Raw genomic sequence first — 22934 nt, 5'->3', positions numbered from 1 at the left:
GACCGGGTCTGTCTGGTGTGGTGGGAAGGGCCTTGGAATCCAAGGAGGGGGAGGATGGCAGCTCCATTTAGCAAGTGCCCGATTTGTGCTGGCATCGTACAAAGCACTTTGCACAAACTACCGTTCAGTCCTCACCATGAGCCTGGGGAGCAAATGCTATTATGACCCATCAGTTTAAAGAAAAGGAAATTAAAGTCCAGAGCGGTTAGGTGAGGCCCAAGATCACACAGCAAGTAGCCAAGCCAGGACTCAAACCCAAGGCCACCCAACTACAAAGCCATGCTTTTTGTCATGGTGGCCCCCAGAGTCCTATCCCTTCTCTGGGACTGTCTCCTCAACTTCACCAAGTGGTAACTTGCCAGAGCATTTTCTAAGAAGCTCTGCAGGCCCTGCTTGGTCTTGTGTATTAGCATGTCAAAAGATCTGATAAGTCCTGCAGAAAGAAAATCCACAGAGCTTCGTTGGGTTTAGTTTCCCAGCCCACTGCCCTTTTAGCATGGGCACCTGTTATCAACATGAGAAATAAGCTCTCAAAAATCTTGTGGCCACACAGATAAGAAACCTGTCAGCACCCTCCCTCCTAGCCTCCAGCCCCTCCCTTCCCCTCAGAGGCCATTAGCTAGCATGAGATGGGCTTCAGGAGCCGTTTAGACTGTGATGTTCCCCAGGGCAACTCATCACCATCCTTGACACTTCCAGGCAAGAGGTCCCCGGGGAGCCTGAGGTATATGCGGCCCCATCCCACCTCCCTTCGGCCGGCAGCAGAAGTTCTTGGGGAAAAGGGCACTGCCAGCCCTGTCCCTAGCTTGGCCATTCCATTAAAGTCAGCCACAGCCAGCTGGGCCCTCTGCCTCTCCTCAAGCAGCGGGACACTTAGAAGGTTGGAATTGAGAGGGAGGGAGAGAGGGCGCGAGGGACAGAGAAGGAGAAAGAAAGAGGAAATAGGAGCGTGACAGAGTTTTTAGAAGCCGAGAATCAAAGGCTCTTAGAATTTGAGAATGGATTATAGGGACTTGGAACCTAAAAAGAGAAGAGATCAGGAAGGGTCCCAGATCTGGCCCAGGCTGGGGTCGGGCTCAGGCGCCAGGGTTTTTCGGGCTCAGTTCAGGGAACCTGGTGCCAGCTCCATGCTCCTGGCAGAGTGTGGCCCCCCCGCAAGTCTCCCCGCAGCCCTCTCCCCAGGGAGCTGCTGAGTCTGGGCTCCAGGACCCCAGGGCACACACCAGTCAGCACCTGCCCAGAGAATGCGGAAGCCCAGAGCGGGGTGGGGGGGGGGTTAGGTGTGCAAGGTCCAGAACAAACTGCAGCCAAGTGGCCCTGGGCACTTCCAGACAGCCTGGCCCCTCTCTGAGCCTTAGTTTCCTTCTGTGGTAAGTGATGGCTATGATCCCTGTCCCCATCTGTCTTCTCTATAGGCCAGGGCCTCTGGATGCTTCCAGGAAAGGGCAGGGCTTACATCCCGGGTGGCAGTGAGGAGCCAAGAAGGTGCTGGGCTATCTCCTCCTGGCCAGGCTCTCTTCCCTCTCAAACCGCAGGCAGACCTCAGCTGGCTGGCTGGTGTCCCTTCCCCATCTGTCTTCCCACACTGCGCAAGGCCAGTCTGACAAGGTCAGCCCCGTTAGCACCCTGCTCTGGGAGCTGCACATCAGCGACTCTGGACCTGGCAGAGGGCCCGTCTTTGGAGTATAGGACCCTAGTATTCCCAAGGTCAGCCACGAACCCTCCCTTTCTTTCCTCCTCCTCCAGGTCCCCGATCCCTGGCTGAGAGGCGCACGGGACACACACAGCCAGGTGTCCTTCCGCAAGAAGGCTGGGCAAGGCTGAGTCACCGCCAGGGAAGGGCAGTAGAGGCACAGACCAGGATCCCACCCAGCTCACCGAGCACACAGCACCTCGGTGTCCCCCATGGTTACTTGCACCCCCAAGGGCAGTGTGCTCACCCCCTCCAGCAACACAGCTGACATTGATTAAGCTCTTAGAACATGCAAGCCTCGATTCTAAGCTCTTTACACAAAGGAACATATTCTTCCTCCCCCAAACATGTTCCGTTATGCTCATTTAACAAATAAGGAAACTGAGTCCTGGGAAGGGGGAGCTGGGGACTGCTGGGGACTGCCCAGCCAGCGAGGGGGGGACACGAGATGCTCCCCCAGGGCCTGGTTCCAGACTGATGCTCTGGATTCTGCGGCCCCTTTCCCCTTGACCTTACCTGACTGTTACAAAGCCTTCTTGTTCAAACTCACAGGAAAGATGCTGCCAGATGTGTCCCCTTGGGGTTCCAAACACCCTTCCCCTGAGGGCCCAGGTGACCCCCATGCCGTGGCTCCTGCCAGCCCGGTGGGGATGCAGCCTCCCAACACCGCTCAGAGGCTTATCTTTATTCATTGAGGGTGCAGCCCAGAGCTGGAGTGAGACTGGGGAGGGTGTGTGTGGAGCGCTTACCCTCCAACCACTTCCTCCTGTAGTGACTGTTTGAATCCCCCTTAGCATAGCCTCTGTGGCTCTCCCAGGGTCCCTGGTGCCACCCAGCTCCACCCCCACCCCATCCATCAGCTACCCTAGCAGTGCTGTGGAGAAAGGGGAGACAGCGAGGAGGGATGGAGGGAGAAAAGAAAGAAAGGGGGAAGGGGAGGGAGGTGGGAAGGAGCAGGGGAAGGGGAGGCCAAGGAGGGGAGGGAGAAGAGGGACAAAGGGAGGGGGGTGAGGGGAGAGGAACGCAGGACCAAGAATGAGACGGATGGAGGGAAGAAGGGAGGAGGGGAAATCGTACCTGGGCTCCTCCTTTGTGGCATCGAGTGGACTGTAAGTACAGAAAGAGCCTGAGCGAGTGAGCGAAGGGCTGGCCTCCTCATTCACAGGCTGCTGGGGCGGTGGATCAGCTCCTGGGAAGTAGGACTTTGAAGCTGAGCCACCCCAGCCCCTGCCCCCTCGCTGGAGCTTCAAACAAAGCGGGCAGCCAGGGAAGAGGGCTGTGAGCCCCAGCCACCAGTCTGGGAGAAGGGGCGCAGGTGACAGCAGCCCCTGGCAACCGTTTCCCTGGCAACCATTGGCAGCTGCAGGAAGGGAACTACGTCACTGCCCGGCTCCGACCCAGCACAGCACAAGCGCCCTAACTTGTCCGGTACTCAAGTCTCCTGACTCGGATGCTGGCCGGACCCAGCAAGGAGCTGGCAGGAGGAAGGGCAGGGTTGAGGACGGTGGGTTACCGGAGAGCAGCGGGGGACACCTGCCTAAGTTTGTCGACATTGACTTTAAACCAAATCCTTTAGGACCTGGTGGGGGCTACCCTTGTGACCGAAGATGCCTATCAGCAGCTGCTTTTGCCCCTGGAGGCTGCCAGCCTGTGGCCTTGACGTTGTCCCAGGCTGGACACCCCTCCAACCCTCATCACAGGCTGTCACAGTGCAGAACATGCACACAGTTCCCTAGAAGCCTCTTAGGGGGCCGTCTGCTCCCAGAAGCCTTCCTACGTTGCCACAACCCACCAGGAATCTTCCTTCCGAGTTATCTCCTAGGGCTGGGCGAGGGGGTTCCTCCTGGCTTCCTTCCAGAGAGTTCCCTGAGGACCAAGAGTGGGTCAGATCCTCCCTTCTGTGCTGCAGAGTAAGTACCCGTGCGGGAAGGGAAGAGAACACAGGCAAAGCTCCTGAAACCCCTTCTATGTGCCGGGTACTACACTAGACATTTGGAGGTCTACACTCTCCAAGGTTAGCCCTGTTGAAGCTATCTTACAGAGAAGGAAACAGAGGCTCGGGGAACTGATGTGGCTTGCTCAAGGCCACCTCGCTGTAGGGAGGGGTGTGAACTTCAAACCAAGATATCTTCTGAGACATGAAGACATCAAGACCAGACGTCCATCTGATGTTGGACGAATCCTGCCCCCCATCCAGTGCACCTCCAAACTTTATTTGATCACCTCCAGTGACAGGGAGCTCACCTCCTCCCAAGAGGACACATCCCGTTGACCTCTAAAAAGGCCTTCATAGCCACTGAATCAAAGGCGAAAGGACATCAAAGACATGGGGCGGCCTCCACGTGCCAGACAGGGCAGGGAAGAGAACCAGGGGCAGACGCCCCCGCTGGCAGCCGATTGGGAGACAGCATGGCGCTGCTCAGGGGGCTAAGGGGCTAGGGTCTCAGCCAAGCAGCTATAAACACTTTCCCAGAACAAGTGGGGAACCCCCTTGGCAATCACACTCAAAGGGGTCAGAGGGGCTCTGTGATGGTTTCTGGCAGAAGCCATGGGAAAGGCGGCAGGGGCTTGGGGCCAGGGGGACACAGTGCCCATGCACCCTCACACCTCCCCCCCTCTCCAGCCGTGGACCAGAGCCAGCCAGCAGCTTCAGTCAGGACGCAGCTATTGTCTTGCTCCTGGCCTGGAGCTCTGTCCCATTCAGGCACTATTTTTGGCCCCCGGAGGAAGAGGAAAAGAAAGCAAAGAAAGGAGTTGCTGTTCTCGGTGGAACCTTCCCCCGGAAAGGATTCCAGGGCCTGCTGGGCCAGAGAAGGCGGTCACTGTTGGATCAGAAGCTTCTATGCTTAAAAAGAGTTGGCAGGGGGGCTGTAGTTGAGGGGAGCCAGGGGAGGGCACAGATGGGGCACCTCTGTCCACTTACACTCGGCGCTCACTGACTAAAGTGACACACAGAGAAACCGAGGCACAACATCGCAGGTCCCACCCAACGTTGCTGAGCACTCGTGACGACAAAAATACTTACAATAGCTCATAGGTCATTGCTGCCCAGAGCCAAGTCTCTGCCAAAGACATTGACAATGCTCACAACTGCTGACCAGAGCCGAGCGTGGGACCAAACTGATGAGGCTCGTTTTAGAAATCAGATAGCTGAGGCTCAGGGAGCAGCGCAACTGCCCAAATAACAAGCCAGTGACCCCACACACCACCACCACCGCCTCGCCCCACCCCCGTGCTCCCCCCACTCACCCCGCGTTCACCAACTCCAGCACACCAGCCTTCTTTCTATCCTCAGACACACCTCAGGGCCTTTGCACGTGCCTTCCCTTCAACATACCACATCCTTTCCTTGACCCATTCCCTGAGTGATTTCTTCTCAGTCCTTATTTAGCATATCTCCTCCCCCAAGAAGCCATCCATGATTACCCAGCCAAAATTATCCTCCCCATCATCACTCTCTTCCACGCCACCTTATCTTCTCAACTTTACAGCACTTAACGCTGTCTGAGATGACCCTTCAGTTTGCCTACTTGTTTTCCATTTCTCAACGTGTACTGTCTGGCTCACCCCTTGAATCTCCCCTACTAGCACTGTGCCTGGTCCACAGCAGATGCTACAGGACTGCTAGTTAAATACATGAATGAACGAGACAGAGCTGGGATTCTAACCCAGGTCAGGCCGGCTCCAACCCTCTTCCCAATAGGAGCCAATTCCTGATGCTAGACTTCTGATCCAAAAGCACCACTTGGGGCAGGGGTTCCAGCACTGAGCCATCCCGACTCCCCAACCTCTGACTGGCTCAGGGGCATAAACATCTCTGCCAAGTGCTTGGCGAGAGAGGGACTCCTAAGACTGTGCAAAGCTTGAGAGTAGGGATAGGCCCCTAAATGCCAGGCTTGCATTTCCTCCAATACACAGCTGCATGGTAAAGGCTCTGAAAAGTCCTACAGTGGAGAAGCCTGGGAGCCCGAGACTTTCCTAAATCACTAGGAACACAGACAGACTTTGAAAGTTGCTAGATTAGATGATGTCTGAGATCCCATCTGAATTTTTGATCACTGAACCTTGGGTTTTCTCTTGACATGAAGGCAAAATTACTACCCCCAAGTCCCTCGACAGCCTACTCCTATGGCCCAGGGCTAAGATGGGACCCAGGGAGGAATTTGCCATGAAGGTGGGTCCCATTCCCACTGCTGCAAATGCTAAGCTTCCATCTGGACTCCTGTGGGCTCCCCCAAGTTGGGGTGGGGAGGGGAAATTGTACATGTCCGTGGCCAGGGAAGATCCTGGGGTCTAGGAAACTGGGGGTGGGCATATCCCAAGGGCCAGCAGGCTGAGACTCACAAGGCAGCTGGAGCAGGGAAGGGAACCACGTGGGAGCACAGACCGTATGAAGTGCTCCTAACATCCCATGATGCATGTGCCTGCCCACTCTATATGGGGGGGCGGGTACTATTACGCCCATTTTACAGCTGAGAAAACTGAGGTTCAGCGGGGGGAGAAGCTGCTTGCCCAGGGCTACACAGCTGTTAACTAGACCCCAATCCACTTCTGTATACTCCTTTGCCTTTGCTGTAGCCCCTGCCCAGGACTCTCCGGGACATGGAGAGGAAGCGTCAGCCACTCTGGGGAGGTGGGTAGGCAGGTCCACGAGGTTGTGCTGCACTGAAGACAGCACAGCCCAGGAACAGAGCCTGCGCCCCTTCATCTCTACACCCACAGGGTCTGCAAACACTTCCACCCTCCCTGGACGGCAGTTACTGAGGCTTCCAGCTCTGTGGGAGAGCAACCCCGAGCGCAGGAGCTGAGGCAGGACTTCCAGGCATGGTGACGCCTGCTGCAGCGTCTCTGTGCGGGAGCACTGGCTGTCCGCCCCACGACAGCTAGTGACGGGCACTGCTCCCTCGCCCGGCTCCCCCTACACCAGGCCAGGCAGCAGGACCTGGGTATCCTTGGCTCCCAGCCCAGGAGCTGGAGAGCAGACCCCGTCCATCTGGTCTGGGGTGTGTGCATAGGGTGGCAGAGCCCAAGAGGGTGCAGCAGGTGCGGCCACAGACATAGGATAAATACAGCTTTGAGGGAACCGCGTGAGGATTCCTGCTGGCCCTGCCCACTGCCCACGGCTCTCGCGGGGCCTTGTCACATGCACATTTGTGGTAGGCAGAAGGGCCACGGGGTCAGGAACACCCCTACCCAGGCACGGGTCCATTGGATAGGGAGAGCAAGGGGCAACATCAGCTCCCTGATGACTTGGGGGGTGGGTGTGCCCCCTGCTGACCCCTCCTTCACACCCTCCAGTCTCGCTCCCGCCCAGATCCCCGTGCACTTTCCACCCAGCCCACCGGATGATGGGGAGGCCAGTGGGAGCCTCCCAAAGGTGCCACAGGCTGGTGCTAATGGTGGCGGTCTGGGCATGGTGACAGGCAAGGCTATGGAGCCCCCACCTGCCTGCAGACATCGCCTGATGCCCTTAGGACGACCAGCAGGCTGGCTGCTTAGGGACTTACTGCCTGAGGACAATGTGGGACTTGGACGCCTCTCCCCATGAGGGCCAGAAGAGCTCGGGGCTGGAAGGAGCCGTGAAGAACCTCACCTGCTGCTCCAGTTCCCTCTACCATCCCTGCCACACTTACACACCTGCAGGGATGGGAACCTCACCACCTCAAATGGGAGCAGCCATCTGTGGTGTCATGGGCAAGGGTCCAGGCCGAGGTTCCAGGCCCCCACTACCGCTGACTGTCCAGGGCACTTGAGACCTGCTTCCTCGTCTGTGAAATGTAGATAAGGGTTCAAACCTCCAAGGGCCAGCAGCACCCGAGACTGAATGAGGGTCTTTATAGGCAGTGAAGCTATATGTACTGGGGGAGGGGTGTTTATGAGTCTCTCCAAGGGTTTGGCACATGGCCAGGTGGTGACACAGCCAGAGGAGCAGAGGGCGCCAGGCCACACATGACTCAGTTGCTCCAGCTAGCCTCTGGAGTCCACCCCTCACATTTGTCACCATGAAGACAGGTGGGTCTCGGCAGCTGTCCCCCTGCCACAGGCTCAGAGACCCAAGGTGCTAACCACAGAGCACACCCTGAGAGCCACACTTGTCCAGGGACCCAGAGGGGGTCAGCCACCCTGCTCAGGCAAGGGGCCAAGAAGCCAAGGGAACTCAGCCCAGCAGAGAAGTAACCACAGAGTCCTGCCCAAGTAAACAAGCCCGACTCGAACTCAGGCCTCCCCTGCAGGCCCAGGACAATGGCCAAGCGGGTCAGGCCTTGTGTCCCAGAGAGGAGCAGGAGGGAGCCCCATGCTTGAAGAACTCATGCCAGCAGATCAAGACCCCTTTGCATGGGAGTGTCCAAGGGCCCCACGGGCTCTCTCGGGCCTGGTGCCTTCCCGATGACGTCATGGAAGCACAAGGCTAATGCTCCTGATAGACTCACTGCTGCTTCCTGAGGTCTTGGTGGTGGCCCAGATCAGTGGCAAGGACAATATCACATACGGCGTGCCGAGCACCACGGTCAGCACTCGAAATAGAGTGGCTCACTTAACCTTCTCAAGGGACCATTACTAGTTCATTTCAAAGATGAGGGAAGCAAGGCCCAGAGAGGCTAATACAGCTGTCCCAGTTCACACAGCTGATGCGGCCGGGACAGAACCAGACAGCCGCAGAGCCACCGCCTTGGGCTGCCTCTCCCAGGGGCACAGCTCAGCGGGCGATGGAGGAGCAATGGCCAGGGACAGCTCAGCGTGGGGCTCTATGCCCATGGGGCCCTAAGCGGGCAGCTGCCCCAGCGAATCCCCCTCGGGGTCTCATAGAGATATTAGAGACATAGGTATCTCCAACCCCATTTTACAGCCTAAGTCATGAGGCTTTGAGAGATTGAGCGGCGGGTTCAAGGTCACTTTTCCAGGATTTGAATCTAGTTCTACCTCAGTCACCATGTGACCGTGAAGACAAAATCTTCAGCCCAGGTTTAGGGAAGACCTCTCAAAGCTGCACAATGAGCTAAGTACACACTCCCAGCCCTGGGCTGCTCCAGATCCCAGCAGCCACGCTGCCCGGAGGTGGGACTCTCATCTCTGTCTATCGTGGGGACACTGAGCTCCAGGCAGGTAACAACCTTGGGTCCCTGTGGCCCTTGAAAGACAAGGCCGGGGCTTCTGGAGGGGAAGGCAGAAGCCTGAGGACAGGGCAGAGAGGCCTGAGAGGTGGCTCGAGTCTCTCACTGTTGCTTGTCTGGAGTTCGTTGCAGTGGCCCTGAGCCCGGGGAGCCGGCCCGGAGCCGTTAGCTGCAGAACCGCCAGCCTTGCAAGGAGACGGAGCCGGGCTGGCTTCCGCAGCGAGGCCTCCCCCCGCCGGCCGCCTCCCTGTAATGGAGAGCCCTGTCCACTGATGCCTAGAAGCTCCTCCAGCTTCTCTGGGGCTCAGCCTTTATCTCTGCCTGCCTGGAACTGCCACGCGTGCCACAAACTGTCTGAGCCAGGAGCCTGACGCCCACCCCATGACCTCCCTACCAAAGCACCAGTCAGGTGGGAGGGGGGAGGCCTAGGTCCTGCCAGAGCCCAAATGGCCCCAGCTGTCCCCAGCGGAGAGGCAGGATGAAGCACTCCCCACCCCACCCCAGGTTGTTACAAGTTGTCTCTGGGCCTCAGTGCCTCCGTCTTCGGGCGTGGAGACCTTACGACAAAGGCTAGCCTGCGGGGGGCCAGCGCGCTCTAAACGCATTACTGCAACCACTCCTCCGTGTTACAACAGCCCCCCACGGGGACACTACTGTCACCCACTTTACCAGATGAGGACACTGAGGCAGGCGCCCCCGCTCACACCCCCAGACAGGAGCAAAGCCAGGACTCTCCCCAGGCAGACCTGCCTTGCCGTCTCCGTGGGCCCTGACACCTAGCACAGCGCGGGCTCGGCAGCGGCAGGGCTGGGGCTCGAGACCAGGGCACACGCTCTCTGGCACCCAGCACGGAGCCCCCTCCCCACTGAGGGGGCGCGGAGAGCAGGGTGGGCCAGATCGCAGACAAGCAGCTCCCCATGCGTAAGCCTCCTGTGCCTCAGTGTCCCCGTCTCTCAAGTGGACACATCAGGAGCTCCTGCCTCGCGGGAACGAAGGTGGGTGCCAAGCGCTGAGCCCAGGCCCAGCAGGCTCTGAGGGCAGGGCAGCTCCAGGAGGTTCTATAGCTCAGGCCAAGCCCCCAGGGACCAGGGAGAGTGTGGGGCTTGAGGGGCAGACTGGCACCGGGCAGGGGTCAGGAATTGTGTGTCCCAAGCTCCTCTCGCACCCTTGGCGCCTCTCCCCAGCAGCCCAGGCCTGACCCCAGAATCTGTAGGGCTCCCTGAGGGCCTCGAGGAACCCCCAGTGAGGCATGAGGAACAGCTGGGAGGAGGGTAAGCCTGGAGGGCTTGAGGCCCAGCCAGCCCCTCCCCACTGTGGGAGAGGCCCCTTGTGCCAGCCCGGCCCCACTCCCCACTTGCCATCTGCCTGGTCCCTTGGCTCCTGGTTCCCCGACGGCTGTGTTTGCTCACGTGATACCCCCATCTGCTGGCAATCAGAAGGCAGGGTCTGGGGGTGCCAGGCCCGACACCCCACTGCCTCCTCCATGGCCTCCCCCCACAGCCCTGCCCCTGACTCTTCACTCCTGCCCTGTAGAAGCCCACCTGTGCCTGCATCCCTGGAAGGGACCCTTCGCCCACCTCCCCACCCTCACCCCCCCACCCCCACATCTCTGCTGAGGACTGAGGGACCTGTGGCCTGGCTCAGCCAGAGCACGGAGCGCGGTCCACGTGGCCCCCTTCATGGCTGTGCCCGCCTCCCCCTCCCGTCTTTGTCCTGCCGGGCCCTGCTGGGAAGGCGATCCCCACAGCACACAGACCCTGCCTCTTTTAGCCTGGTGGCCCCCTCCCCCTTCTGTCCCCACAGCTACGAAGCTGCCTTCAAAACACAAGCAAGCGATGAACCCCACAGCCTGGGCATCGGGCAGCCAGGCCACCCCGAATCGCTGCCTTTCCCCTCCCCATCCTGTTGGGGTCACAGCCAGGCCACCCCGCCCCCTCCCGGCACCCATCTGACCTGGCTGCTGGCCGCAATGCCATCCCTCCCCCTGCAGAGCAGAGTGAGACCTGCCAGCCTGGCCCTCCAGGCCCCATAAAGTGACCCATGGCAGGTCTCCAGTGCCTTGTCTGCCCCATCTCCCGGCTCTCCTCATTCCCAAACCCTTCCCATGCAGTGGCCTCTGCCCAAAACACCCCCACCCCATCCTCATGTATGCGCATCGACCCTTTTATCCCTCCCCACCTGTCTCTAAGCCCAGCTGGGTTCTCCCAGTTCAGAAAGTTCTCTTCCCCTCTACAAGCAACATTATGTCACTCCTCAGCCTCTGATCCTCACTGTCTCATTTATCTGTGTCCCTGACAAGGCAGGGTGTCGCAGCCAGGCTGACCACCATCCGTCCAGTGGCCCAGGGCACTGAAGCCAGCATGGACAGTGCATACAGCCCGGACTGGTGTCCCTCACAAGCTGACACTCTTGGAGCCAAGCCCCAGGCAGGACAGCTACCATCACCCTTACACACCCATTTAGCAGTGGGGACAACTGAGGCCCAGAGAGAGCGGCAAGGCAAGGGGTTATGACTGAGGAGGTTCTGTATCTCAGATCCCCGGGGTCACTGCAGCAAAGGGGGATTAGGTCCAGCCCCCAAACTAGTCCAACCTCTAGACATTGGCAGGGAAGTTCCCAAAGGACCCTGGCCTGGGCTCCAGGGAACCAACTCACTGACAGGAGGGGCTTCTTCCCACTCAGTCTCCAGCCCCAAGAAAGCACCTCTGCCCTCAGGGTACCCACAGTGAGGGGCGGGGCTTGGCTCTGAGTCTGGGCCACCCATGAGTTCTCAGACACCTTCATTGTCTCATTCATTGCCCCACCCCCAGGATATCAGGCACACAGTAGGCACTCAATAAATGCTTGCATCAATAACTTCCCTGGCCCTCTTCCGACCCACCCCACCAGGCAGGATGGTAGTTGGGGTGGAGGGGTGAGAGGTGCCTGTCTCGCTAAGTGCCCCCCAAACCTCCTTAGTAAAATGAGCCCCAGTCCCTCCTGCGGGGCCAGGGGAGACCCCAGCTCGCCCCCCCCGGAAGGAGGCTGGCTGGGGAGGAGAACAGGAACCAGTAGACCCCCCGTGCTGGAACAGGGCGGGCACTGCGGTAGTGCCTGGGGAGAAAGTCCTATCAGTGTCGCACAGATGGGAGCGTAGGGTCTGGTGGTTACAGGCAGGGGGCTCCAGCCGCAGCTTCTGCTTCCCCATGTACCTGCCCCGACTTCCCAGGACCCTCTCTCAGACCCCACGGCCGGGACCCTGGTGGCCGGTGTGGTGAGGAGCCAGACTGCCCCTGGCTCACTTGTGTACCCTGGACCCAGCCCTGGGCATCGGTGGACCAAGCCCTTCCTCCTCCAGGCTGCACCCTGGCCCTTTATCCCTAGACTTGATACATGATCTGGGAGCCTCAGTTCTCCCATCTGTGCAGTGGCAGCAGGAGTGGGAAGTTATCTCACAGACCAGAGAGCAGACCCCAGCTTGTTGGACCTTGGGGCTATACCACCCTGAGCCTCAGTTTCCCTAGCTAACAGATGACTCGTGGCTCTGAGAGATTCCATCTTCTGGGGCCCCATCCCCTTCTGAGACACCTCCCTGTCCATCCCGACCAACCCTGGAGACCCCGCACAGCAATGTTCATCCGGGCTGGCTGCCACTAAGAGACCTCCCAATCCCCCGTTCCACCACCACCCTACCCTCTGCCACACACACTGCATCCCTCAATCCTTCCCGCTGTCACACCCTTGCTCCGGTACCTGGTGCCGGTGGAAGGTCCTGTGTGGGGCCAGGCAGCTGGAATGCCTTTCACGATTCACCTCGGAGGCTTAACCCACCCACCACGGTCCGGCTGCCCCCAGTGGGCGGGCTGGTGCGCGTGGGAGGCGCCCAGCTCCTCTCTTGCGGCGGAGCAAGGCGGGCAGGGAGCTGCGGAGGAGCCGGCAGGCAGCGTGTATTTGCGGGGGGGGGGGGGGGACGGCCCCCTCCTGCCCCAGTCGGGCTCCTCCCTCTTCCCTAGCTTGGCTGGGATGACGGGACCTTACGTGAGTCACGGATTTCTCAGAGGGAGGCCGGGAGGAGGCAGGGCCAAGAGAGCTCTGGCGGTGACCCTGGGGGATGCCCATGACTCAGCGCTGGGCAAGGGGGCATCTCAGCCTCACCACCCAACCAGGCAGACAGGTGCCAGGCTTCGTGGACCACAGCCCCGCTGGGGATAACTCTGCCTCTCCGCCCTCCATCTGTCGCTTTCCCCGGGGGCACTTCTCCCCAAAGTTCCCACAGAGAAGCCAGGGTTGCCACGGCGACAGGCTGTTCAGATGCTGGCCCCCCCACCCCCAGGCCCAGGCGACAACTGCCCCTTCCTGAAGGAGAGTCCAGCCTCCTTGGCAGCAGACAGGAGCCGGCACTGACCGGCAGAGCGGAAAGCACGGGGGGGGGGGGGGGGAGGGCAGGGGTGTCAAGTGGCTTGGCATGTGGCCAGCCAGGCCACTCACAACTGACCACCTGACCACCTGACCTTGAGCCCTCCTTGAGCCTCAGTTGTCACAGAAAGGGACCGATCTTAATGCTCCCCAAGTTGCAACATTCCAAAACTCCAGTTCCAGATTCTGAGACTCCAGGGGCACATCTGCTGGGCCAAAGGAGAAACTGAGACCCGGGGAGGAACCATTCCTGGTTTCCAAAGCTCAAAGAGAGAAATTTGGAAATGGGCTGATGCCCGCATTCCCTTCTGGCCACTGGCCTCTGTCAGTGGCTCCCTCCCACTGCTAAGGTTCATAGTCACCCCGAGAGTCAGGAAGCTCCAGACGGCTCATGGCCTGCCCTGCAGACCTGGAACTCCCTGTCTTCCCTCATCCCTACTCGATTCCCAAGTCAAAGGTGCCGTAAGAGTTTCACAATATAATGAGGGTAAGTGATGACAGCAATAAGAATAACAATAATGATTACATTTACTGACCATTTACTGCATTCCAGAATCTTCACTCCTACCATCACCGTAGCACCACAGGACAGTGGTGGGGAGGAAAACATGTTGCTCAGGCCACTGCCCAGCACTGTGAATGTGACGATGAAGAAGGGAGAGCACAAGGCGGGGAAATGCAGCTCAGAGAAGGGAATTCACTTGCCCAAGGTCACCCAGCTGGGAAGTGGCAGAGTTGGGATGGAGGCGGTCTGGCTCCACACGGCGCTCCTGACCACTCATGCATCCAGCCTCCCCACATCCCTGGCCTGGGGCCCAGCCACAGCAGGTACAGGGCGCTGAAGACCCCTTCTCTTCGTGCAGGGATCTGCATTCTAGAAAAGGGACCTGGAAAAGTCCCCTGATACCACACGAATGGAAACTTTTTAGGCAATCTAGGAGCCAGGGATCCACTGCGGGTGAGATGTACCCCTCACCTGCCTGTACAGATCAAGCCACAGGGAGAAAGGCAATAAAGCGAATGGCGAGGGACAGGGAGGCCCCCAGGCCAGCGCTGCCAGGAAGCAGTGCTGCGCTCTCTGAGCCATCAGCCCCCGGGGCGGGCTATGGCTGATGCCTGCATCAGGTGGGCACTGTGGGCACTTGGCCCGTGTCTGGCCCACTGCTCCCTCCCAGGGCCACAGCGGACACTCCCTCATTGCCAGGGCTGGGGGGCCAGGAAACAACAGAGCGGAAGTGAGTTATCCAAAAAGGATGTGGAGTCCCTGACATGCAGTGTCCCTGGGCAAGTTACCTCCTCCAAGCCTCAGTTTCTCCAAGGTCTGTCCTTCAGGGCCAGGGCAGCTGATAGCCGGGGCAGCCTCAGCTGTTCCCCGGACTCCAGGCCAGCAGGAAACAGTCCCTCCCAACACACACCTCCCCACAGAGGGTGTGACCAGCACCTCACAGGTGGAGTGATGGAGACGCCGCTCTCTCTGCAGATGGCAGGGGCACCCCAAGCTGAACATCTAAGCAAGGGACGCAGAAGCCTAGAGCCAGCTGTCCCTCGGGCCACGTGGGAAAGGTCTATGTGGTGGCCTGGCCCGGGCAGGAGACAGCTTGCCAAGCTCCGCCCACCCTGTCACCATGGGGCTTCTCAGAGACCTGCTGTGTGCTGGGCTCTGTGCCAGGCTCCAGGACAGGGGTAGACAGCAGACCCACCCAGCCCTGAGTCTGGTTCACATCAGGGTGACCCTGGGAGTCAGTTACTGGCATTGCAGAGCTCCGAGAGTGCTCTTGGGGTCACAAATGAGAAACCCAATAAATTACTATTCCTCACAAGAGCACCTATTATTAGTACTAATAACAGGACTGATAAGAGCTGCCGCGTCCGTAGGGTTCACGGCGCAAGACGCTCTGTTTTATCTGGATTGTTCTCATTTCATCGCCCCAGACTGGTGGGCAGGGTCCCACTGGTATTTCAGAGACACAAAGTAATTCAGCAAGAGAAACCCTGGTTTGGACTCGAGGGGCTTACGCCAGCAACGTGGGTGGGCTGGGTGGAGGGGAGGTCCAGTGGGCACTGGAGAACGTAGAGGCAGAAGGAGAGGTTGAGGGGAGCCTTTGGTCCAAGAACCCGAAGCAGGCCTAGGACCCCCCTCGCCCACACGTGAGGGCGAGGGGAATGACGAGATGTCAGAAACTGCCCTGAAGCATGGGGGGCATGGGCGGGGGTGCAGATCTGGGAGGCAGGGAAGAGGCTGCCCTTGGGTACCGTGGAATGGGTGGGAGCCTTCCAATAGGCCACTGGGGGCACATTGCTGGGGCTCAGGGCTGAAGGGCTAGGGTCCCCCAGGGCCCAGAGAAAGTCACGTGCATTGCTGGCTGGTGACAGAGGCCAGAGGCAGGGTAGGGATTGCCGAAAGGTGAAGGTACTAAAGGGTCTTCATTTTAAGGGATGGAGGAGAGACTGGGAGCCCAGGCTCTGGGCTCAGGCCAACAGGCTTCTCCTCCGGGCTCTGCCAGCTGGGTGACTCAGGCACATCTCTCCGGCACCCACCTTCTCCTCTATCAAGGGGAGACAACACCAGCACCACAGGTAATAATTAACAAGGCCACACACATAAGGCTCACAGCCCAGGCTCGAATGAGCAGCCTGATATCCTTTCAAAAGCTCTACCGTTCAGAGCAGCCTGAACAGAAAACAGAAACAGGACTGCCGGACAGGTGGGAGCAGATCTGCGACCGCGCATGGGCCCCAGGACAGGGTAAGAGGACGGACCTCCGTGGGCCCCGCTGTGACAGAGCTGGGGGAGAGGATTTATCCTTCTCCATCCTCAATGCCCTCTCCCAGGGCAGCACGAGCCAGCCTTGCACACAGTGGAGAGCTGTGCCCCGCTGCGGGAAGGGTCTTGGGCAGCCACTGGCTGCTTAGAGTGGTTTTTTATTGGACAAGAGCACTTCAAGTCCACACTTGTCCCTTCGCAAGCTGAGTGGCCTTGTAAAGCACTGAGTGCCACGCCTGGCACACAGTAGGTGCACGACAAGTATTAGCCAGTGTCACTGCGGTTACCATAAAGTTAATACAGATGCCAAAGGCCTGGCACTCCACAGTTTGCAAAGTCCTTTCTTTTTTCTTTTTTAAAAGATTTTATTTATTTGTTTGTCAGAGAAAGAACACAGGCAGGGGGAGCAGCAGGCAGAGGGAGAAGCAGGCTCCCTGATGAGCAGAGAACCCGATGTGGGACTCAATCCCAGGACCCCGGGATCATGACCTGAGCCAAAGGCAGACGCTTAACCAACTGAGGCCCCCAGGTGTCACTGCAAAGTCCTTTTGTGTCCAGCATCTCCTCTACAAAACAGTGATGACTGTTCCCATTTAACAGAGATGAAAACTGAGGCTTGAAAAGAGAAGCTTCGCAAAGCCTCACAGCACGTCAGCACCAGAGCCGGGACTCGAACCTGGGTCCTGGGCTCCAGACCATGTGCTTTGTGGCTGGTGCTCCTGGACACCTCCCTGTTCGTTCCCATGGGAAAGCCTCCTGGCCACAGGCGTGGGGGCGGCTGTGGCCCCATGATAACACCACCTCTCATCACAGCCGCCCCAGGGCCCAGCATGGACGGCGTCGCCCATGTGACTCAGCCACCCTCACAAAGGGAGCTGTGTGCCCTGTGCCCCAGCCCCACCTCCCCCACCCACTGCTCAGCCCCCGGCTGGAGAAGGAACAGGGAGCCCGACGTATCCAAGGCCGGGGAGCGCACGGGGCCCTGTGGGCCATTAACATGGGGCAAGTCTAATGAAGATTCAAGCCCAGACTTGGGGTGCAAATGGTTGGTGCCAGCTCCAAGGATGGACGGCAAGGCCAGGCAAACAGGAGGGCGGAGACCACGCAGGTCCACACCAGTGTGTTGGAGACCTTATTTGGAGCTCCAGGAACAGACTGGACCCAGCTGGCTCCCTGTGGGGCGGAGCTGAGGCGGGTGCCCAGCCCACATGTACCTGCCTCAGATTTCAAAAGCTCTGGAGCTTGTGGTGGGGGCTCCTGTGGCTACACCTGTCCCAGCACTGGCCCTCTCTCCACCCCTCCCCATGAAGGTTTGAGACCCAAAGTCCATGCACCCCTACTGAACACTGTGTGCCAGGCAAGTGACTTCGATTTCCCCCCACAATTCTGCCAAGGAGGCCTTGTCCCATTTGCTGGGGGAGGAGACTGAGGGTCGGAGAGGGAAGGGAGCCAGCCCAAGGTCACACAGGATTTGAGCCAGGATCTTATTTCAAGGCCTTGAAACTCCCCCAGTACCTCCTTCCTGGTTCCCGGGGCATCTTGACCTCATATAAACAAGGAGTGGCCTTGGGCCCAGCACAGGCGGGCAGGCAGACAGACATCCCCCGTGTTTCTGTCCCACTGGGAGGAGACCACTGCAGAATGCGGGTCCTCACGGAGTTCAGGCTGGCTGGGCATCCGAGGACCACCCCTGCTGACCTCCCCAGGAGGCAGGCGCACCTGGGTGCCCAGCTGCCTGTGATAGAAGGTAGATAGAGCTGCCACCCCCTCTTTCCGGGCATGAAGGAATGTCTGACCTCAGCCCAGCCCCCAAGTGCACTTGGCCGGAGGGTTGGATCCAACCAGAACAGGCCAGGAAGGTCATTCTGGCCACACTCCTGCCTCTCAGCTGTCAGAAGCCCCTGAGCCCCTAGGCAAGGATGGACCCACCAAAGATGGACCACAAGCTCTCTCCCCACCCCCACTTCCATGCCGGTGAGGCTGGGCCACGCCTGCCACGGGAAACAGGTGCAGAGACAGGCATCTGGAGGCCTGGGTTCCTCAGAGGAGGTCCTAGCCATCTGTGAACATCAGGCCCCCCTTGGCAGCTCAGGGCGCTGGAGCTAGGTGGACTGGTGGCACCTTCCCGCTTGGCCGCAGGGCTAGCAGTGCAGCCCCTCCTCAGAGTGACGGCTGGGAGGACCGCTGCGCCCAAGGGGCCCCTGGGTGCCCTGCTCAAGCCTGGGGGAGACCCAGTGACCCGAAGGCTCCAAACTGCCCCTCGCCCCACCTAGACTCTCCCAGCATGGCCCCAGAGTACTTCAAATAGCGCCACAGGGGACCTGACACCACATTGTCCAGCTCTGAGCTTTCTGTGCTCTGTGTCCCCAGGTCTGGAATGGGGATACCAGGCCTGTCTCACAGGCAGAGCGAAACCAGGTGCTGTCACCACCCTGGGCTCTCTTTTAAAGGCAAAATCCTTCAGTGGGGTGGGGGGAGGGGGCAGTGCACAGAGGAGACTTCTAACTACTCCTTCTGCCCTGTTCAGGTGAGGCTGGGACAGGCCCCCCGCCTGACGTCTCCATGCTCGCGCCCCTTCTGTCAGCAAGCCCCCGGGCCCCGGACTCTGAGGTTTGGGTGGCAGCTGCTCGGGCCCCCAAGACTTAGGCCAGAGGCCTCCGGTCCGGCAATGAAGCACTGGAGCTCCCACGCCGAGGGAGGCAAATGAGGCCCGGAGGGGCGGGGTGACGACCGGTCAGGTGGCACAACAGTGTACAAAGGCGGCAGGACTTGCTTTGTCTCGCAGGTGACAAGGTGCCACCTCACTTGACTGCCAGAGTGGCCCCAGAGCCCCGGATCTCGACTTTGACCTCCCACATGTGCCCCACCCCTCGTCCTCCACACCCACCTATCCGTGCCCAGCAGCGTGATCGTGCTGGCGGCAGGAGAGGAGAGGGCGCCTGTTCCCTCGCCCGGGACCCCAGCGGCCACCACTTCTCTTTCAGGAGAAGAAAGAGCCGGAACTGGACCTATTTGGTGGAAAGCCCACGGAGCGCCCGGCCTCCGGCCCCAGGAGACACCCCCAACAGCTCCCAGAAACACTGCCTTCTTCACGTGCCTCTGCCCCACCAGCCAGGCAGCCGCCGGGGTCTCCCCATAAGTGCGGGGGCGCAGATGGCTCAGGAGGCATAATGGAGCAGCAATGACAGCCGCTCATTAGCAGGGGCTGTCTAATTAACAGAGGGAACGTGGGGGGCCCATTTTGCTGCCCACACACCCCAAGGGAGCCAAGTTGGTAAGGGCAGAGCTGGCCGGGAGCCAGGTTCCTCCCACCTCCAGCCACCCACGTCTGTCTGTCTGTCTGGCACATGGGCTAGAGGACCAGGAGGGCTGGGGGGGCAGGGCTCGGGGTGCAGACAGGGAAAGCACCCAGGGAAGGAAGCTCCCAGGGCTTTTCCTCCACGACGGCTCTCCCGTGCCGGGGTGTCCTCAGCCGCCATGCAGGAGTCTCATCACCGAGACAGACCCGAGGGACTTGGGGAAAGACTAGTACACCTGTGCTGGCCAGACAGGGCAGGCATGCCCCCAGGCCTGGGCCCTGTCCCCTCTGCTCAGCTGACCAAGGCAGGCTGCCTTTCTCTTCCTTGTCAAAAGTCAAACAACCTGGCCAACCTGCTCCCGAACCGGTTTCCCTCGGGATCCTAGGAAGAAACAGGCTCTGGGTGCTGCGGCATGAAACAGGCAGAGGCCCAGGTGCGTGTCTCCTGCCTCCCCATCCAAGCCCCGGGGCTTGCAGCCTCACCTTCGTCCGCAACCTTACCTAGTACCCCCCCACCCCCGCCAGCTTCAGTGTGCCAAAAACGACCACCGTGTTAGTGTGCCCAGCCCACACTCAGAACAGCAAGGGGGAACCCCAGGACAGCCAGGGCCTCCAAACCTGCCCAGAACCCTGAGCAGACCAAGGGCCAGGCGTCCCACATGCCCTCAGGGAATGGAACGAGAACTCAGAGCCTGCCAAGGTCAAGTGGGCCAGGCTGGGAGTCTTTGCTGAATTTTCCTGCCCCATCCTCCACCATAAACAGCAAACAGCGGCTTCTTACCTCCGGGTCTCGGGTCTCGGCAGACCCCTGGCCGGACTCTGCCTCCTCCCCTTCTACCGCCTTCCAGGGCTTGCGGGCGCCCAGCCTGAGCTTGTCTGGGCAGGCTGTCCCAGGTAAGGCTCCGCCTGCCTGTCTTGAATTTCCGGCTGGCTGCCACCTCCCTCTCTCATTCCCGGATTTCTCTGCGGGGCTGCCCTGACCCCCCTGGGTGCTGAGTGCCCCACACCCCTGGCCTCAGCCCTCTGTGGGTTTTCAGCACCTCCCACCCAATGCATGGGCTGCTGGCCCGCCTGTGGGCCCTGGAGGAGCCTGGAGGAGTCACGTTTGGGGGGTACTGGCCCAGCGTAAGCAATCATCAACTCTGTGAGTTCCCTCCTGCTGCCTCCCCGATCTCAGGCCCCACCTGAAGCCTGTGCCAGGCTCACCTGGCTATAAGAAAAACAAGTCAGCAGCTCACAGCTGGCTGGAGGCTGGTGGTAAGGCCCTGCTGCAGGGGGATGGGGAACGGGGTACCTAGTCTCTACCCTCAGAATGTCCAGCCTCCTGCAAGACACAGCGCAGGAACTGAGACAGACAAAACGTGGGCACAGGGATGCGAGCTCCGACGTAAGGAGTGGTTGGGGGCAGCTGCTCCAGGTACCTCACGGAGTGCAGGGGCAAGTGGTCCAGATGGGCTCTGCCCCACCCAACAGGCTCCCATGGGGGCCCTGGGCACAACCCTGCCAGCGTCCTCCTGGACCACTGGCCCCCAGCCTTGCCTGGCCAGCCCCTGCTTCACCCTTTAGCCTCACCTCAGACCAGCAGTTCTCCGGGGGGCGGGTCTTTTCAAAGTTCTCACAGCCAGGAACGCCCTCCCCCAGGTGGCTTCTGATTCCAACTCCCACCCCCAGTATCCCCAGTATTGAGACCTGAGGCACCACTTCTTCCAAGAAGCCGTCCAGGCATGGATTCATTCAACAAAGTCTGTATCCTGTGCCACTGTGCACCCCCCTTACTTGGGACCCGTTCCCCAGTGTCAGAATTCTTCCTTTCTTGTCTGTGTGCCCTCCCAGGTCACCGAACCCAAGCCCCACCACAGGGCCTGGTGCAGAGAAATTCTGGGTGACTGGCGGGTGACCCAGGAAATGTGGGAAGACAAAACGGATGATGGGCGGGTGGGAAAACGGACAGGTGATGGACTCGGCCACGCACTTAGCACGTGCGCATTGAGGGCCCACTGCGTACTGGGCACTGTTCTAGGCACCGGGGATCAGCAGTGAACGAAACACACAAAGCTCTGCCCTCTTACAGCTGGAGGGGGAGATAGATAAATAGTTAATAAGCCAATAAATATGAACTATATCCAGTGGTAAGAACTACGGAGCAAAGCGAAGTAAGCGGAGGGGAAAGAGACAGAAGAAAGGGCTTGGTTTCGATTCTCTCTGAGCACAGGCTGTATGTGGCAAGGGAGGCAGGCTGCACAATGTTTGGAGTGAGGGCATTCCAGGTGGCAGGGATAGCACATGCCAAGGCCCAGTGGTGGGTGGGCACTTGGTGTGCCTAAGGAACAAGGAGGACGTGGGCAGAGCTGAAGGAAAGAGTCAAGGTGGACACGAGAGGAGGGAGGTAAAGGAAGGATGGATGGACAGATGGACAGCAAGGGAATGGGGTGGAGCCGGGTCTAGAGACGTGTTGGAGAACTCCAGTCCCAAGGGAGGACCCTATCTATTGGCCACAGCTCAGACCTACTGGGGTTACTAGGCCCCAGATCACCCCCAACCCCCGTTCCCCTAGCAAATTGCCAAGTGCTATACTCCTCTGCTCCACCCACGGGCATGCATGCCTGCTCCGCTCTGCAGGAAGCTGTGGGCCCCCTCGCCCCCATGGGCTGAGCACAGGTGACCCCAGAGAGGCAAACAGGCCTGCAGGAAGACAGCCTGACTCTTAAAGCCCCAGGGTTTCCCCAGGGCCCCGAGAGCTGCCCCCATGACCCGAGATGCTACCCAGCCTGATAAGGACACCGGGGAGTCCCGGTTCGTGACTCCTGTGCTCCCGACACCCATGCTCCATTCCCCCTACCCTCCTCTGCCCTCAGGGCCCCTGGCAGTGATACGATCACTGAGCACTACCAAGGGGGGGGGGGGGCTGGGACTGGAGCCTTGGCTCCACCCTCATTCCCTGGTGCTCTGGGCCCTGCTTAACCTCTCTGTGCCTGAGGTCATCTCTTCAACAGGGACATCTGCCTTTGGCCTGCTTGCCTTCCAGAGGGAAAGGGATGGGGTCAGCAACGTGCGCTGCCAGGAAAGGTATCTGTGGAGCGCTTGCAGGGCTGGGGGCTTGGTCTCCAGGAGCCCCCCTCCCCCCATCCAGGTCTCCTCACTCCGCCCTATGAGATCGGGGACACTTTCTAATGCGGGTTTTACAGGTAAATGTGGGAGGTGGGGGGAGTGTTGGGTAACACATCTGAGGTCATACCCAGGAGGTCTGATCCAGGACTGGGTCCCTTTATCTGTCCCCAGTAAGAGCAGCCTCCCTTTGCCCAGTGGGGAGCCTCAGGAAATGCTGACTCCTTCTGGATAGGAGGGAAGTGTGGAGAGGCGCGAAGGGCCCCTGGCTCTGACCTCTCGCTGCCGCTCTCTTGCTGTCTCTCGCAGGACCACAGGCTCAGCCTCCACACTCCCCCTCAGAGCGAGTGCTGCCCACAAAGTCAAGAAGTGAGCTCCCCATCTCCGGGGGGATCCAAGGAGGAGCTCAGCTGGGGTGTCACAGAGAAAACCCCCACCACATCCCTGGGGAAGACTAATTGCCTTTAAAATCGTTTTCCACTCGCAGATTAATTCACAAGAGCCATTCGGAACTACTTCATGTTTTTGCTCACTAACCTGATATTTGGAGGAAAACACGCCTCGCTG

The 22934-nt window shown here is 59.6% G+C and overlaps 1 protein-coding gene across 5 annotated transcripts in view; it reads right to left on the bottom strand.

Annotated features, from left to right (window-relative positions):
- Positions 1-20173, bottom strand: part of ADGRG1 (adhesion G protein-coupled receptor G1) — a 38562-nt gene extending 18389 nt beyond the window's left edge. Inside the window, exons 1-2 of one of the 5 annotated variants that reach the window (XM_087870462.1) lie at positions 12538-12728; positions 2771-2882 (exon numbers count right to left, since the gene is read on the bottom strand). The gene's annotated coding sequence lies outside the window, so the exon portion shown is untranslated. Of the gene's footprint in view, positions 1-2209; positions 2435-2770; positions 2883-12537; positions 12729-14493; positions 14834-20043 lie in introns of those variants that run through there. The other 4 variants (XM_045806865.2, XM_045806869.2, XM_045806866.2 and 1 more) reach the window with 4 other exon arrangements.
- Positions 20174-22934: the final 2761 nt, after the last annotated feature.

The sequence above is a fragment of the Ursus americanus genome, chromosome 21 (genome assembly GCF_024610735.1).
Source record: "Ursus americanus isolate L20-20 chromosome 21, mUrsAme1.1.p, whole genome shotgun sequence".
NCBI lineage: Eukaryota > Metazoa > Chordata > Mammalia > Carnivora > Ursidae > Ursus > Ursus americanus.
The sequence above is the reverse complement of the archived record's forward strand: the minus strand, read 5'-3'. Positions and strand labels throughout refer to the sequence as shown.